The sequence below is a fragment of the Hyaena hyaena genome, unplaced genomic scaffold, assembly GCF_003009895.1.
Source record: "Hyaena hyaena isolate Hyena2069 unplaced genomic scaffold, ASM300989v1 scaffold_477, whole genome shotgun sequence".
Classification (NCBI taxonomy): domain Eukaryota; kingdom Metazoa; phylum Chordata; class Mammalia; order Carnivora; family Hyaenidae; genus Hyaena; species Hyaena hyaena.
In genome coordinates this window covers 294,380-310,735 of record NW_024081112.1, presented here as the reverse complement: position 1 = coordinate 310,735, position 16,356 = coordinate 294,380, and positions in this window count along the sequence as shown.

Here is a 16,356-nt window from a genome sequence, read left to right as displayed (position 1 = left end):
AGTGATTTAATTTAGAAAATACTGGTACATCTTAAGAGCAGTTTTAAATGTCTTTGGGATGTTTCTTTCCAAAATAAACTATGACGTCTTCTTTCTAATGAATGCATCTGGGCGTCCATTTGATGATGTTTATTAAGTGCCTTGTATGTGCCAGGCACTGTACTGGGTACTGTGGGCATGAAACCACCATTTCTGCTTCTAAGGAGTATGCAGTCTATGAAGGACTCAGAATAACAAATCAACATTTGCACTCTACCAGAACTGCTCTTTCTAAGGGCGCTGTGACTTCCTAGTGGGCATATCTAATAGTTACTTGTCTCTTCACATCTTATTTAACTTGCTCAGCTTACTGCATTTGATATTAATATCATTGGTCATTTCCTACTTCTAAGATGTTTTACAACCTTGACTTACAGGACAAGGCTCTCTTGTTTCTCTTTCTTGCTCTCTGGCTGTTCCTTCCGTTTCTTTGTTGGATGTCTGTTTCTCTATCTGCCCCTTGATGTTAGTATCATCTGGGAGACTAGCAAGTACTATTGAAATGTCTCTTGACCATACCCCCTAAAAGGGATGTGAAAGACCTTTCTTCCCCAGTTCGATGCCTGAAAGAAGAAGTGAATGGCTCTGTTTGCTGCTGAGTTGTAGAGGTAAAGAAGGGTATCGCTGAACAGTAATGGCCTCTTTGAGAAGAATCAAATAAGAGAAAATGGGTCCTGTGATTTTTTTTTTTTTTTTTTTGCAGACTGCTTTTCAACGGCTGGGTTGACAATGTTCAGACTCCTATGGCTGGAGGTGGGTACAGGAGTCACTTGTGACCTCTGTCACACATGCGGGCTGGACTCCTGTCCATGTAATCAGGATGTGTTTGACTTCTGCTTAAGGAGGACAGAGCTGGACTTAAATAATGTACCTGTCCTTTAGCCTGCTGATGACTTGGCTCATTGAGCTTAGCATTTCAGAGGCTCTGGGCTTTTAATCTTCACTCTGGGGCCGAGTAATTGTATGAATGAAGGCAAAACACTCCTTTTATCCTTGGTGTTGCCATCTGTGAAAAGCTGACTGGAGCTCAGTGCTATTCTTTTAGTTAATTCATATTCAGTTCTTCATTTAACGAATACTGAAGATGTAGTATGTGGCAGGCACCGAGCTGGGTGTCAGGGATATATTGGTGAACACAAAAATGCATGGGCCTCCTTTTATAGACCTTACGGTCTAGAGGAGGAGCCAGATTGGCCACACAGGTGTACATGGGGGTCTTTAACATAAGATTGTTATGCATGTGCATATAATGAAGCAAGTTGTACATCACATCTACAGTCACAGCAGCTATCAGAAATAACGGTCTCTGGGCTTAGTTGAAAAAGCCTTGAAATTAGTTACAGGTTGAAATCCCAGCTCTACAACGCAGTAATTATGTAACCTAAATACATTGTGAAACTTCTCTGAGCCTCATTTTCCTCATCAAGAAAATCGGAGTAATAACAGATATCATAAAGATTTGCCATGCAGATAATTTGAAATAATGTATGATATTGAGTAGGCACTCAGTAAATGTTAGTGTTTTTCATTTGCAGGAAATAGAGGGTTTTTTTCCCCCCCAAATTGCCATATCAATATATCAAGCCCTTCTGTTTGAGTCATTTAAAAAAAAAGTCTTATGCAGAAATGGAACACACATTTCTACACGGGCTTAATTAGTCCACTATTCCATAATTCATTTCTTAATGAGCTTTTCAAGCAGATAATCACAACTGATGTTCAGTTTGATTCCTTCCATGCTACATATTTAAAACTAGTTTAATTGTTAAACATTCACTCTATTGGGCATCACACACACAGCTGGTGTGAGAAAACCTGCTCATAGCTCACGTGTGTCTCAGATTGGTACAAATGACAGATTTATGCTGAAACCATCCATCTCTTCTTGGTGAATATGTTTTAATTTTTATATTTCAGTTGAAAATCAAAGATGCTAAACTATAATAGGTTTTTTTCTTACTAGAGAAGAGCTAGAAATGGCAATAAAAAACATAAAGTTATGAGGTTCTTCTTCAGACCTATAGAAATAATGCATGTGTATACATTGTTTCATTTAATACTGTAATCTGTTTGAGAGCTCTTGCTATTTACCAGAAGAGGAAACTGATATTCAGAAAAGTAAGTAAATTGTCTTAAGTCACAGCTATTGACTATTGAGCTATTAAGTGATGATTTCAGAATTTTGAACCGGCCTTGTCCAACTCTAAAACCCATGCTCTCTCAACCTCTTTTGAGATTTTGGGACTGTTTTTGCCTCCTGGCCTCCTATTCCTCATACATAATAGGAGAGGATTGAAGGAGATGAGCCTAAAGTTCCTTTCATCTGAAAATTTTTATTTCGTTCTGCTTTGGAAAATTGCAGTCAAGGTCTATTCCTACAACTTGACTTTCTAATTTGACTTTGGTTAGATATAACTTCTTTCTATTTTACATTCTGTTAATTTTTTAAATGAAATCTTCAGTAATGCTCATGGGATATCTAGTGAAGTAGAGTGAGGAGAAATTAAGCACCAAATAAGGAGACAGAATGAATCCCAGCCCCCTACCCTTCTCCCCGACCCTGTGATTCTTGAAAAGGATTTCAGTGGACCCAGGCATTTCTGTAGAGCAGGACATCTTGGGTACAAACCCTGTCTTGATGTCAGGATTCCAACAGACTCTTCTATCTAATTTCTTCCATTCCCTATGCTGCCTCCCCACACAGCTCATTTCTAACTCAACTATTAAACCACCACTCTATCCCAAGGTGGAAGCTGTGATAGTCAGAATTTTAGATGCTATAGCATATTGGTGAGAGAGATATTTGTGGGGAAAGAAAATATAGTTAATAGGTGGTCACTGAATGGACTGTAGTTGTCCATGGCCTCTCCTAATAGGTGCTCTGAACTGACTACTGATAATATGTGTAAAATTCTACTCCTGGAGGAAACTGGCATTCTGAACGTGCTTTTCTCCTCAAATTGAGTGCCCTATCTCTTTCTTTTTGCAACAGGATACTTCCTTTGATTTATCCTTGTCTTTAATTGCTAAATGGAATAGTGGTAAGAAACCATGAGCTCTGAAAGCAGTGAAAACTTGAGTTTATGTTTCCTTTCTTCCCTTTTGCTATCAATATTACATTGGATACAAGTTAATTAACTTCTCTGAGTCTCAGTTTCCTTATATGTGAAGTGGAAATATGATGCACACTTCAAATCTTTTTGTGAGGATTAATTACAACAAAGAACCTGACATTATTGGCAGCTATTTATTTATATGTAGCTATTTATTTGTGTGTATATAAATAAATGTTTATTTATAAATCCTAATATACCTCATATGCCAAATTAAGACAATTGTCCTGATAAAGGGATTTGAGACAGAATTCTAAGAAATCATTGAATAATCCCTAGAAAAGATGCCAGAAATATTCTAGGGCATATACCAATATTTAGACCTAGAGATTTTAGATTTTCTTGGATAGTTAAACCTTTTAAGCTTCAGATAAAAGGCAAATGGGTGTAATTATAAAAGTAGGTTTTAACAATGCAAAGGCACTAAGTCGGCAAAGGAAAATATTTTTTAAATTCTAAATCCCGCTTTGATTCAGTGGAAGGAACTGTACTTAAGATACAAGAAAAAAAAAAGAACCAGCAACAGAAATAGTGATTTCTTTTTGAAGGCCACAAGTTGAAGAAAAACCCATTCAAACTGCTTGGTAGTGCAATACTCTTGAGAAACATTAGATATATAGTTTCTTTTTTTTTCCTTAAATAGTTTATTGTCAAGTTGGTTTCCATCTAACACCGAGTGCTCATCCCAACAAGTGCCCTCCCCCATGCCCATCACCCCCCTTCCCCTCTGCCCCAACCCCATCAGCCCTCAGTTTGTTCTCAGCATTCAAGAGTCTCTCATGGTTTGCTTCCCTCCCTCTCCCCAAATATTTTCCCCTTCTTCTCCCACATGGTCCCTCATTAGCTTCCTTTTTAAAAATCTATGTTTTTATTATTGTCTGGAAAAAAGCCTGATGTGATATTTCAATTGCTAAGGATAATTATAATGTAATTATAAATATATGTATTTAAATATAAATATAATATAAATAATATAAACACTTTGGAATAGATTTCTTAAGGTGCTCACATCTCCTGCATTTTGTAGCATATATGCTTTGGGTTCCACATTAGGGACTACTAAGAAGTCAGGAGACCAAGAGAAACCACCTAAGAAGGTGAGCGGGTGTCGGAAATTGGAATCCTAGTTATTCTTCATCTCACACATCTACCCCTAAATAACCACCCAAATTGGAAAGTGGCAGCATGGATCAAGGAGGCAGATGGGATCACTTTTACCACTCACTTTCATTTCTTCCTTGCCCTGTGATATGGGACGAGTTAATTAACCTCTCTGAATCTCAATTTCGTTATCTGTAAAAATGAAGGTTGTAATATCTATCTCCAACAATTCTTTTGGTATTAAGTGAGAAGACATATTAAGTGTCTGGAACATGATAGGTACAAATCAGTGTAAATCTCTCCCTGAAAGGAACTTATTTGGTTACTTTGTCCAACATCTGTTGTCAAGACCCAGAAAAACTGCCTCTTTCCAAGCAGGGAAAAGCAACCAATGTATATGGTTGGTGTCTTGAAAAAATGGACACCAAGGCATTAAGAAGCATTTATTGGGGCACTTGGGTGGCTCACTTGCTTGAGTGTCTGACTTTGGGCTCAGGTCATGACCTCACGCTCATGAGTTTGAGCCTCACATTGGGCTCTGTGCTGACAGCTCAGAGCCTGGAGCCTGCTTCCAATTCTGTGTCTCTTTCTTTCTCTGATCCACCCCTGCTCATGCTCTGTCTCTCAGTATCTCCCTCAAAAATAAATAAACATTAAAAAATTTTAGAAAAGCACTTATTAAAAGTTGCTTCATATTAGAACAGAAATATATAAGGATAAGTGAAAGAAGTGATTTCTATGTCCCTCACACCTTATCCACTTAGTCTCCAAATTCTTGTATATAATTCTTACTATCTCTAGAGGACCACAGTCCAATAAAAGTATAATATGAACCACATAGGTAAATTTAAGTTTTCTAATAGTCACAATGAAAAGAAACAGTAGAGATTAATTATCAGAATATATTTTATTTAACCTAATATACCCTAAATATTATCAACATTACATGTAATAAAATAAAAATTTTTAATGGAATAATTTACACCTTTTTTAAAAAAAAGAAAATGAAGGCTTTAAGATTCAGTGACTGTTTTATACTTGTAACACATAGCAACACAGACTAACCACATCTGAAATGCTCGATAGGCACATGTGCATAGTGTCTAGAGGTCTGGACTATTTTAGAATCTACCCTCTGTCACTATATCAATTTTTGCAACAATAACAAAACATGAAAAATAAGTGTTATTTTCCTTTACTGAGTAGTGGCCATGTCATGAGTCCTCTATTTTATATGCATCACATTGAAACCTACCCTATCTTATGGATGATGAAGCTAAGGCTTAGAGGGATTAAATAATTTGCCCAAGATCATACAACTTTTAAAATGGCAGATCTGGGATTCAAATCCAGGTCAGTCAGATTCCAGTGTCTATCCTGTTGTCTGTCTGGATTCCTCAAATAGCTAACTTGTTAGCTGTCTTACAGCAGGACATTTTGATATGGTTATGTCAAAATAGCCACTTCAAATGTAGTGCCACTATTTTATTATTATTACCAAGTAATTTTGTCACAGACATTCTTTTTTTTTTTTAATATTTTTATTTATTTCTAGGAGAGAGAGAGAGAGACAGCATGAGAGGGGAGGGTCAGAGAGAGAGGGAGATACAGACTCTGAAACAGGCTCCAGGTTCTGAGCTGGCAGTCAGCACAGAGCCCGACGCGGGGCTCGAACCCACGAACCGCGAGATCATGACCTAAGCGAAAGCCGGACGCTTAACCGACTAAGCCACCCAGGCGCCCCAGTCACAGACATTCTTGACCGTCAGTAATCTTTGAGCCTGAACCTATCTGTCCTCACATTCATGAGGACCAGCCAGACCTTCATTTCATCCTCAAGTCACTTAGAGGTGTAGGATTGGATGCAGGGATGTAATAGGAGTTCAGAGTGGGTCAAGATTGCTGGTGGAAGTGCCAGCATTGTCCCTAAAAGGGTTGAAGTTTCCTTACCTGATGCCAGATCTAGGAAAGGAGCTATATAAGAGGAATCATAGCAAGTAGCAAGGCATCTATCAAAGACTATCAGGATCATTTCAAAAGGATTTAGGGGGCTGACTTGAAAATGCAAAGATAGGACAATCTGACTGTTGTTAATCAGAATAACAACTAAAATGAATGGAAATATAACAAATATATTTAATTTGTGATTTCACAGTATTATTTTAAAAAGCTAACTGGTTACCATTAGAAGATGCTAGGAAACAAACTTATTACATTGAAAATTGGTAAGTATAGGGAAAGAATCACTTATCCCATGTTTCCAGGGATAACTGGGAAACTAATTAGGTGAAGTAAAGTTTCTCTTTAAAGAAGTATTGCACCTAATTAAGGAGGATTAAACTATCATCATTTTTCAGCTCTTAAGAAGCTAAAGTTCTTAGGCCTTGATCATCAATGACTGTTATCATCAAAAAAGAGAACCCATCACAATATCAATTATGAATTAGTTTTGTGGAAGAAAAACCAAACTTGAATCTGATCAATTCTTTGGAGCCAATGAACAATTTATAGAAAACAAAGAGGACAGAAGAACATGTTATAAAATATAGTGGGGATGCAATCAGTGAAATTGAGACCTTGAGAACAGACAACCTAGATTCTTTAATAAATAACTGCTAAGATAAAATAGAAAAGGAGCCTGTAGGTTAAATGAGACTTTAAAAACACATTTACCAATTGCAATGTGTGAATTTTATTCAGATTCTGATTTGCAGACTATGAAAGAAAAGTCATGTTCTCTTCTATTTTTAATCTTTATTGCGGTCCATTTCCCCTAGAATTATTTTTTTCTAAAGCATACTTTTAGTCAGGTTATTTCCTTGCTTAACATCCATCAATGGCTTTCCATTATCTGTAGGTAAACCCAAGAAAGATTTCACAGGCTGAAAGCACTCTATTTTAAGGAGGGTGATATAAACATGAACTTTAGGGAAGGCTTCCTAGATGCAGGGGAAATTGATAGGCAAAGAAGAGGAAGAATATTAGACAGACTTTCTGGGAAGGACATTCGAATATGATCTCTAATGTGAGGATAGTACATAGGGATTGGGTGTGAGGTTGGAACTTCTTGAAGTGGAGGCTCCATGTTGTGTAGCTGGAGTGTGAAAACCCGTGAAAACCAAGTCTCAGAGGAGTTGACACTTGATGCAGTGAGATTCATCATTGCACTTTTCCTTTTGCTCCTTAAATATTGATATAAGATGAAGCTCTTCTTTTTTTAAAGTTTATTTATTTTGAGAGTGAGAAAGCATGAGCAGGGGAGGGGGAGAGAGAGAGAGAGAGAGAGAAGAAATCCCAAGCAGGATCCATGCCATCAGTACAGAGCCCGATGCGGGGCTTGAACCCACAAATTGTGATATCATAACCTGAGCTAAAATCAAGAGCCAGATGCTTAATTGACTGAGCCTTCAGGTGCCCAAGATGAAACTCTTCTTTAAAGCAGTGATTCTTGGGGCACATGGGTGGCTCAGTCAGTTAAGCGTCTGACTTTGGCTCAGGTCATGGTCTCATGGTTCGTGGGTTCGAGCCCCTCATTGGGCTCCGTGCTGACAGCTGGCTCAGAGCCTGGAGCCTGCCTCAGATTCTGTGTGTGTCTCTCTCTCTGACCCTCCTCTGCTCATGATGTCTCTCTCTCTCAGAAATAAATAAAAAAACATTAAAAAAAATAAAGCTGTGATTCTTAATTTTGTCCCCTTTGTGACACACATTCCCAGGTAGTATACTCCAGAGGAATTACCAGTTTCTGAAGGTCAGGCTGCAGCATAGGCTCCTAATTATGCACTGGCTTTAATGTGATGGCCTTCATAACTGATCATAGTACAATGTGTCTTGTTACCTCAGTGGAAAACCCCTCTTGTGCTGATGGTGGTAAGGTAGAGCCCAGCAGCCTGTTGGCAGGAGTTTAGGTCAAGAGTGCTAGGGCTAAAGGGAGGAATATTCTAACTATCTAGTCCAGAGCCAGCAAACAAATGCAGGTCAAAGAGTGAAGCACAAATACAAATGTCAAGGATTATATTCAGATTCAAAGATTGGTTTTAGTGTGTTCCCAAGAGAGGAAGGTCGTTCAGGACCATGGAGAATGACACAGTGGCTTCTTGTCCTCTCAAGATCTTAGACAAGCTTGGCTCTATAATACAGGAAGTGAGCCTAGAACAATTGAGGAGAGGGTCCTGACATAAGTGAGGCAGACTTAGAGGCAAGTGCTTTCCATCTTTATTGGGTTGTGACACTCTCCTTTCCCCCTTATTGACTATGTGGCTGTGAGTTGGCAATTAAGCACACCTTAGCTTGTTTCCTGATTTTTAAAAATAGAATTATTATTGGCACATGGAAGGAACCCAACCAAGTAGCTCTTTTTAATGGATTTATCTCAAAGCTTCAGTTATGTCAAGGTCAAAAGATGACCCATTTCTTTTTTTCTGAACATTCTCATCTTATATAAACTGATGCTTCAGATCAAAATAAAGCTCTTCTCAAACTCATGTTTGCCATATTGCTTTCAAAACATGTCAGCGAATGAAAATAAACACTGCAAACAAATTGTAGGGGGAAAAGATGGTCATTGTTTCTTTCAAGGAACAGGATTCTGTAAGAAACAAAAAGAAATGCAGCTGCAGTAGCCAAGGATAGCTTCCACTTGAAGACATTTGGCTAGAATAATCCATCATGAATTGTGGGGCCAGGGAGATTGCTTCGGATGCTGTGGTGTATTATAGATCTAGAGTTTACACGGCGCTGGGAAAGCAGGTTTATTGAGGGAAACTTGAGGACAAACCAACCTAAGCTGGTGTTGGTGACATAAATACTTATGCTATATGGAATTCACCAAAACATCCAATTACTATAAATACCTACTTACTGCTAAGTGATATGTGAAGCCCTTTGTCATCTGAGACTCATAAGATCCTTAGAGGTCATTCTTTTTCCTTGCATCTGATGCTTCAATTCTTTGGAATGTTCTAAAGGAGGAGTTATCTGGCTACTTTTTTTTTTTAATATTTTATTTATTTTTGAGAGAGAGATAGAGACAGTGTGAGCAGGGGAGGGTCAGAGAGAGAGGGAGGCACAGAATCTGAAACAGGCTCCAGGCTCTGAGCCGTCAGCATAGAGCCCGATGTGGGGCTCGAACCCACAAACCATGAGACCATGACCTGAGCCGAAGTCGGACGCTCAACCGACTGAGCCACCCAGGCGCCCCATCTGGCTACTGATTAGAAGACTCTAGTGGTGAAGAATCTACTTTCCCTGGAGACAACCTTCCTCCCATTGTTGGACATTTCTATTTGTTGGAAAATGTTTCTATAATGTGAGCTGGAATCTGCCTTCCTAGAGTACCATTATTGCTCCTAGTTCTATGTCTGAATTGCAAAACTTCTTCATTCTAAACTGAATGTTAGCTGTTTATCACATTACATGATCTCAATTTCTTTTCTTATTTTCCTCCTCAGGCCATTCTCCATTGGCTAATGTCTTTCCCAAAGTATCATGGGCAGAACAATACTAAAATTTATTATTTAATAGTGTTAAATTTTAAAAATTAATTTAGTTGCCACAGAACCTTTATAAGATAGGTATTCTTATTATTCTTATTTTACTGATAAAGACACAGAAGCATAGAGACTTTAAATAGCCTGCCGAAAGTCATGGAGCTGATAAGTGGAGGAGCTAGAAAATGAGCCAACATTCAAAATCTATACTCTTAAACACCATACAGTTGTATTTTTCTGAATATATTACTTCTAGTGTCACCTGATTAGTGTTGAAAATGGCAAAACTATCACCTCCTTCTGTGTATGTATCCTGAGATCACATTAACATTTTTGGCCGTTATGAGTGACTGTGATACAGAACAGGGAATTAAGAGTCAGATCCTGAAATTCCACATCTGCCTTGCAGAGGCCATGGAGAGGTCATTATCTTGAAGATGATGGAGTCCTATTTTGCATTTAAGATGCTGGAATTATATTTTGCCTTTTTAAAATTTCTATATCCATCACACACTTTTGTTCATGGGGGCAAGCTACATGATCCTATTATATATTGAAAACATTACTCTGAAGCTAGAATTGAGGATAAATTAGACCAGGATGAAATGCCAAGCAGGGAATTAGAGGATGATGAGGGCAATAATCCAGGCAAGATCCAAAGGAAGTGGAGATGGTAAAGAATGAGCGACCCAGGCAATGTTTGTAAAGTGTGAGGTTGGAACTTGGTGACTGATTGGATTAAAAGAAGAAAAGGTGATGGAAAGAAGATTTAAAAAGGATTTTCAGGTTTCCCTTGAGGACTATGTGGATGGTGGCATCATTTACCCCAGTGGGGAATAGAGTAAAGGGAAGTATGCTTTGGGGCAGGGGCAGGGGAGATGGAGTTTGAGTTTGAGGAAGCACACGGAGTGGTCAGGAAGGATAAAGGAAATGCCACATGAAACACCCAGGAAAGAGGGCTGCAGGTGGTGGATGTGTGTAGGAACTCAGAAGGTTCAACTCTGTACAATGTGCTGAAGTTTGGATTTTGTTCTTGTTCTTGGGAGCCCCAGAGGATAAAGTCCCGGAGTTGCCCTTGATGTCTTCCTGTGTCAAAACTCAAACAAAACTCTTCTTATTTTATTTATTGCCTTGTCAGTTATAAATGAATTTATATTTATATAAGGAATAATGTTTGACAAGAACCATATTCATCACTTCAAAATGTTCCCCAAATACTTGAGCAGGGTGACCATTTGGTATAAGTGGTATGTCTGATGATGGTAAGTGATTATGTCTCAAGGAAACAAATTCTTATTGTAATAATACGATATTTTTGTGTAAAAATACAGGAAATTTAGGTCCCAGTCATTCTTCCTTAGTTTCTTCTCTTAAAAAGGTATTTTTTTATTTTTAAACAGTTTCTGTGAGTTTCTCATTTATTGATGCATTCATTTATACAATATTTGTTAGAAACATACTAGATAAGGTAGCATATTGCATGTGAAGGGTTAATTCCCTTTATTTGGCCATTATCAGAAATATGGGAATTCTTAAAAGAAATCAAACATTTAAGCACAATAGTGAACGTGGTGACTTGGCAATAAATATTGATTGGTGAACTGCTGACCATTTTTAATAGTCTACTTATTCTTGTGGGTATCAAGTATTGGTTCTTGCTCCAGAAAATCAAAGCGGAAACAACATGTGTCTACACTTTGATGCATTTCTGAGGTCCAGCTGCAAATATCACATGACATAGAGAAAAGTGAGCCTGGTTCAGAAAGCAGTTCTATACCTGCATTTGTGTGAGGATGATTCTGGGAAGCCTAGTAGCCTTTGGAAGTTGAAATCTTTTGCTATCTTACAGAAGACATTCTATTCAAAATTAAGGCCAAAGAGACAAGGAAAATACTAAAGTGTTAGATAGAAGGAACATACATTTGACCTTCAAAACTGCCCTAGGTTTTAAAATGACATCTAAACTGTTGGGATCATTTTGAGCTATTGTCCCTACTGTCTGCTCTTTTTGGTTATATCTTCAATAGGGAAGAGAAGGATGGTAAAGTTGTTCTAAGTTTGAATGGACAGATATACTTCTAGAAGTAGTTCGTGGCAAGCCTATTACACGTGTCTCATTTTCAGTCCAAAATTGGGTCTTTTCAGTGTGTGCTTTCCTCAGTGTCAGTGGCACAGGTCTGGCCTTATGTACCCATACCTCCCCTGGTATATGGATGAGAGCAGAGGACTCACTGAATGCCAGGTGTTTTATTGCTCAACCCCATCAGATCTGATACATTCCTCAAGACTGTGAGTAGGAAGCAGGGCCCTTGGTTATTGTAATGGACTGAATGTTTGTAATTCCTAACCCCCAAGGTGATGATATTAGGAAGTGGGGCCTTCAAGAGATGATTAGTTCATAGGGCGGAGCTTCATGAATGGGATTACTGCACTTATAAAAGGGATCCCAGAGAGCTTCCTTGACCTTCTGCCATGTGAGAACAGAGTGAAAAGATGGCCCATTTGTGAATAAGGAAGTGAATCTTTACCAGACATTCAACCTGCTGGCGCCTGGATCTTGGACTTCCCAGGCTCCAGAACTCTGAGAAATAAATTTCTGTTGTTTATAAGCCAGCCAGTCTGTTGTATTGTTATAGCTAGCAGACTGCTCAGTTGAAGACAGACATAGTAAGTGCTCTGTAGATCTCTTATCTTGCTCATCCTCATTTATTTTACCCTGTATCTTTCCAACATCCAGTCTGAAGAAAAGGGTAGCACTAAGGGCTAGGATTGTAGCTGAAGCAGAAAACCTTGTCCTAGAAAAAAACCCCTGAGTTAGTATGTTTGAATAGAGGCACACTGAATATTTGCTCTGTGGCAGGAATGAAAAATGTAATGGCTTTCTGACTGTAAGTGAAAACTGGCAAATGGGGAACCCCTTACCTCTTGCAGGTTGGCGATCATTTCAGTAATAGAAGATGAAGTATAATAAACTTTCAGAAGAATGTGCCTGCTAAATTTCTAGAGTCCTGAAGGGGGGTATTCTTTTAGTATTTAAAATAATTTTTTAAAGTTTATTTACTAAAAGAGAGAGACAGAATGAGCAGGGAAGGGGCAGAGAGAAGGAGAAAGAGAATCCCAAGCAGGCTCCATGCTGCCAGCATAGAGCTGGGTATGGGGCTCGAATCCACAAAATCGTGAGATCATGACCTGAGCAGAAACTGAGTTGGATATTTAATCCACCAAGCCACCCACATATCCCCTCTGAAAGAGGGACATTGATCTGGAGTATGGGTTAGTGAGGAGGCAGGGACAATAAACATGCATATGTGGTCATTTCTAAGATGAGGGCATTCTCACTACATTCCTATAAAATCATGGTCTTTTTTTTTAAGTTCATTTATTTATTTTGAGGGAGAGAGAACATGTGCTTGCAAGCAGGGGAGAATCAGAGAGAGAGGGAGAGAGAGAGAATCTCAACAGGCTCTGCAATGCCAGCACAGAGCCCAACACAGGGCTCGAACTCACAAACTGAGATCATGACCTGAGTGAAAATCAAGAGTCAGATGCTTAACCAACTGAGCCACCCAGGCACCCTGTAAAGATCATGTTCTGAGTATAAGAGTGTCTCCTGTTTTATTAAAAAGACATTTGTCTGAACAAAGGGGTAAAGCGTATTTGATTATTCTGGACTCAGAATAAAAAAGGGGAATGAGCTGGCCTGAGATTATTAAGCACATACTGCTAGAAAGAAGTAATCACTATGCAAATAAATAAAGGTCATATTTGTTAGTAGGAAAGCAGTAAAAGAGGAGTAACTTGCCAGAGAATAATGAATAGGAAATAAAATGTGTTTAGCAAGCGTTAAGACTGGATATCAGGAATCTCTCAGCCTTGAGCAAAGGGAGGAGAAATAAGGGACTTTAGGCAGGTTCTCCTTTTCCTATCCCCACATTGGAAGAGCAGCCGTGACTTGTCGCTCCAGGAAGCCTGCCTGGGACTCTAAAATGCCCTGGTCTCTGCCAGGTTTCCCTCTGCAAATATGGACATTGTAATGGAAATCAGCAGCAGAAAGTAACGGATACCTTCTCCTTCTAAAAATGTCATCAGCCCTCTGTCGCTGATGTGGTAGAGACAAGTAGTATGGGTGCCACTGGCTTTGAATGCTGAAGAAACCACCAAGGGGTGGTTGGGTCAGGCTACAGCCCTGCTTGGCCACAGGAGATGGTAACCAGGGACCAAACTGAGCTAAGATGGAGAGCAATTGCTGCCAGTTAGATAAGACGCCTGAGTACTCCTGCATGCTCTAGTTCTTTAAAACTCACCTCAAACAACTCACTTTTTCAACATGTATTTATTGAATACCCTTCTATGCAAGACATTGTTACCTACAGAGGAAAATTTAGTAGAGAGTAAAACTGGTCCTCATAAAGCCACTAAATTAAACCATATGGAATTGTGGATATTTGGTGATGTTTGACGTATGCTAATGACAATTCCATATGGCTTAACCTAATGTATTCAAGTGGGGACAAGCAGATGAAAAATAAATGAAGCTGTGCAAATATTGTGTCAGTTGGTGACGAGGGCCTTGGGGGATGTTACACTGGGTAAGGAGGGTGATGCTGTGGCAGGAGGGACTGGCCATTGAGAACAGACTGCCGAGGGCAAGGGTTGAAGCACGGAGTCAGTTTTTGAGTTGTTAGAAGTGGTCAAGACCTGAGAGGATGGACGTGTGGAGTGGTGTGGTAGCAGTGCGGGTCCTGAACACATTGTGAAGGTAGAGGCTGACAGGACTTGCTGAGAGCTGGTCGTGGGGTGTGTGAGAAAAAGAGGAGGTGAGGGTGATTCTAAGATTCATATGCAGTGTTCCTTTTTGTCAGATAAACAGAGAAAAATTATCAAGCAAACAGGTAATTATCATCTAATGAGTATGTATGGTCTTCAAATCTCTGACTAGAGTTTGTGCAATTGTTTTTCCCAAGAGTAAGTGTCTCTCGGTCTTACCCTGTGTTTATAGGCGTGTCTATTCATTCACTAGAAGAGTAATCCTGGTATCCCAGCAAACAGCACTGGGTTCTGCCTCTACCACTTAGCAAAGGTGTGAGGTATCTTTCCTGGAAGCCTCAGACAATTCTGTTACATGAAGTGAATAAAACCTCTGTGGTGCGGTGGCTGTGGTTAGATGAGATAATGCATGGAAAGTGTCTAGCAATGTCTATTTTATATAAAGGCTGTGATAATAAAATGTGTATGGACACTATTGGGGTTCTTGGCAGCCCTCTGTAACACTTTCACATATTTTGTGTTATTTTAACTTCTGGAGCTTTTATTTTATTTTTTAATGTTTATTTATTTTTAAGAGAGACAGTGTGAGTAGAGAAGGGGCAGAGAGCGAGGGGCACAGAGGATCCAAAGCAGGCTCTGTGCTGACAGCAGACAGCCCAATACAGGGCTGGAACTCACGAACCATGAGATCATGGCCTGAGCTGAAGTCGGAAGCTTAACTGACTGAGCCACTCAGATGCCCCCTTCTGAAGCTTTTATACTGAGAACAATTTTTATGATGGTTTTTTTTTTATGTTGGTAAAAAGTAATGGTTATTCTATCTCAACAACTTCACTGAAAATTTTGTGACACTTACAGATTGATAAAAGTATATAAGTGAAAACCACACCAGGCCCTGGGTGGTTCCTGGCCCTCGCACCATGTCACCGTTAGTCTCTATCTTCTGGCCGTACTGACTTGACGCAGCCCCTCCTGAACATACTTGGGCACTCAGTATGAGGATAACCCTGATGCTCCTGTCTTTTATATTTCTAAGTCATTAAAACCAGATTTCTGCCTTGAATGCTATCCCCAGATTCCCATAGATGCAACTTAAATACCCACTGAGCCTGTCTGCGAATGCATGGCTTGCTTTCTTCTTGCAACAGCCTCTCTTAGAACCTGGAGTTTGGTTGGTGAGTACCTGCCTGCTGACCAGGACCCTATTACCAGGGTAACCATGGAATTTAGTGCCCAAGCTGGAAAATTTTGAGAATGAAACACTGAACTATTCACAGAGATGCATGGACAACCCTATTTATAATGATAGAACCGTAGGTCTGGATTTGCATCCGACAGGCCAATTTTTGGCTATTGTTCCAATCTCCCACTGGGACTTTCTTTTACTGTTGAATTGTCTTGATTTGGATGGTAAATTGTATAACCCACCAACTGAGTTCTGGAAACCTACTTGAAGCAGATGTTTTTCTGTTAAATGGTAACTTTATCAGAGACTGAATTCGTATGTAATACATGGATCTGTTTCTAAATTATACTCTGGTCCATTTATATAATTTTCTTATTCTGGCATCAATAAAGTGTTGATTACTGTAAGCTTCATGGTGCATTTTAATATAGGAGAGAACTAGTCCATCATTTTGTTTTTCTACCAAAAACTTCTTGGCTATTCTTTAACTTTTACTCTTCCGGATGAAGGTTAGATATAACTTGTCAGATTTTGTTTCAAAAATCTTGGAGGATTTTGATTGGAATTACTCTGAATTTTTGGACCAATTTGGAGAAAATCAACATTTTTACCAAATCAAGTGTTTTTGTACTTTCTGCCTTCCTGCCTGGACTTCTGAATATCA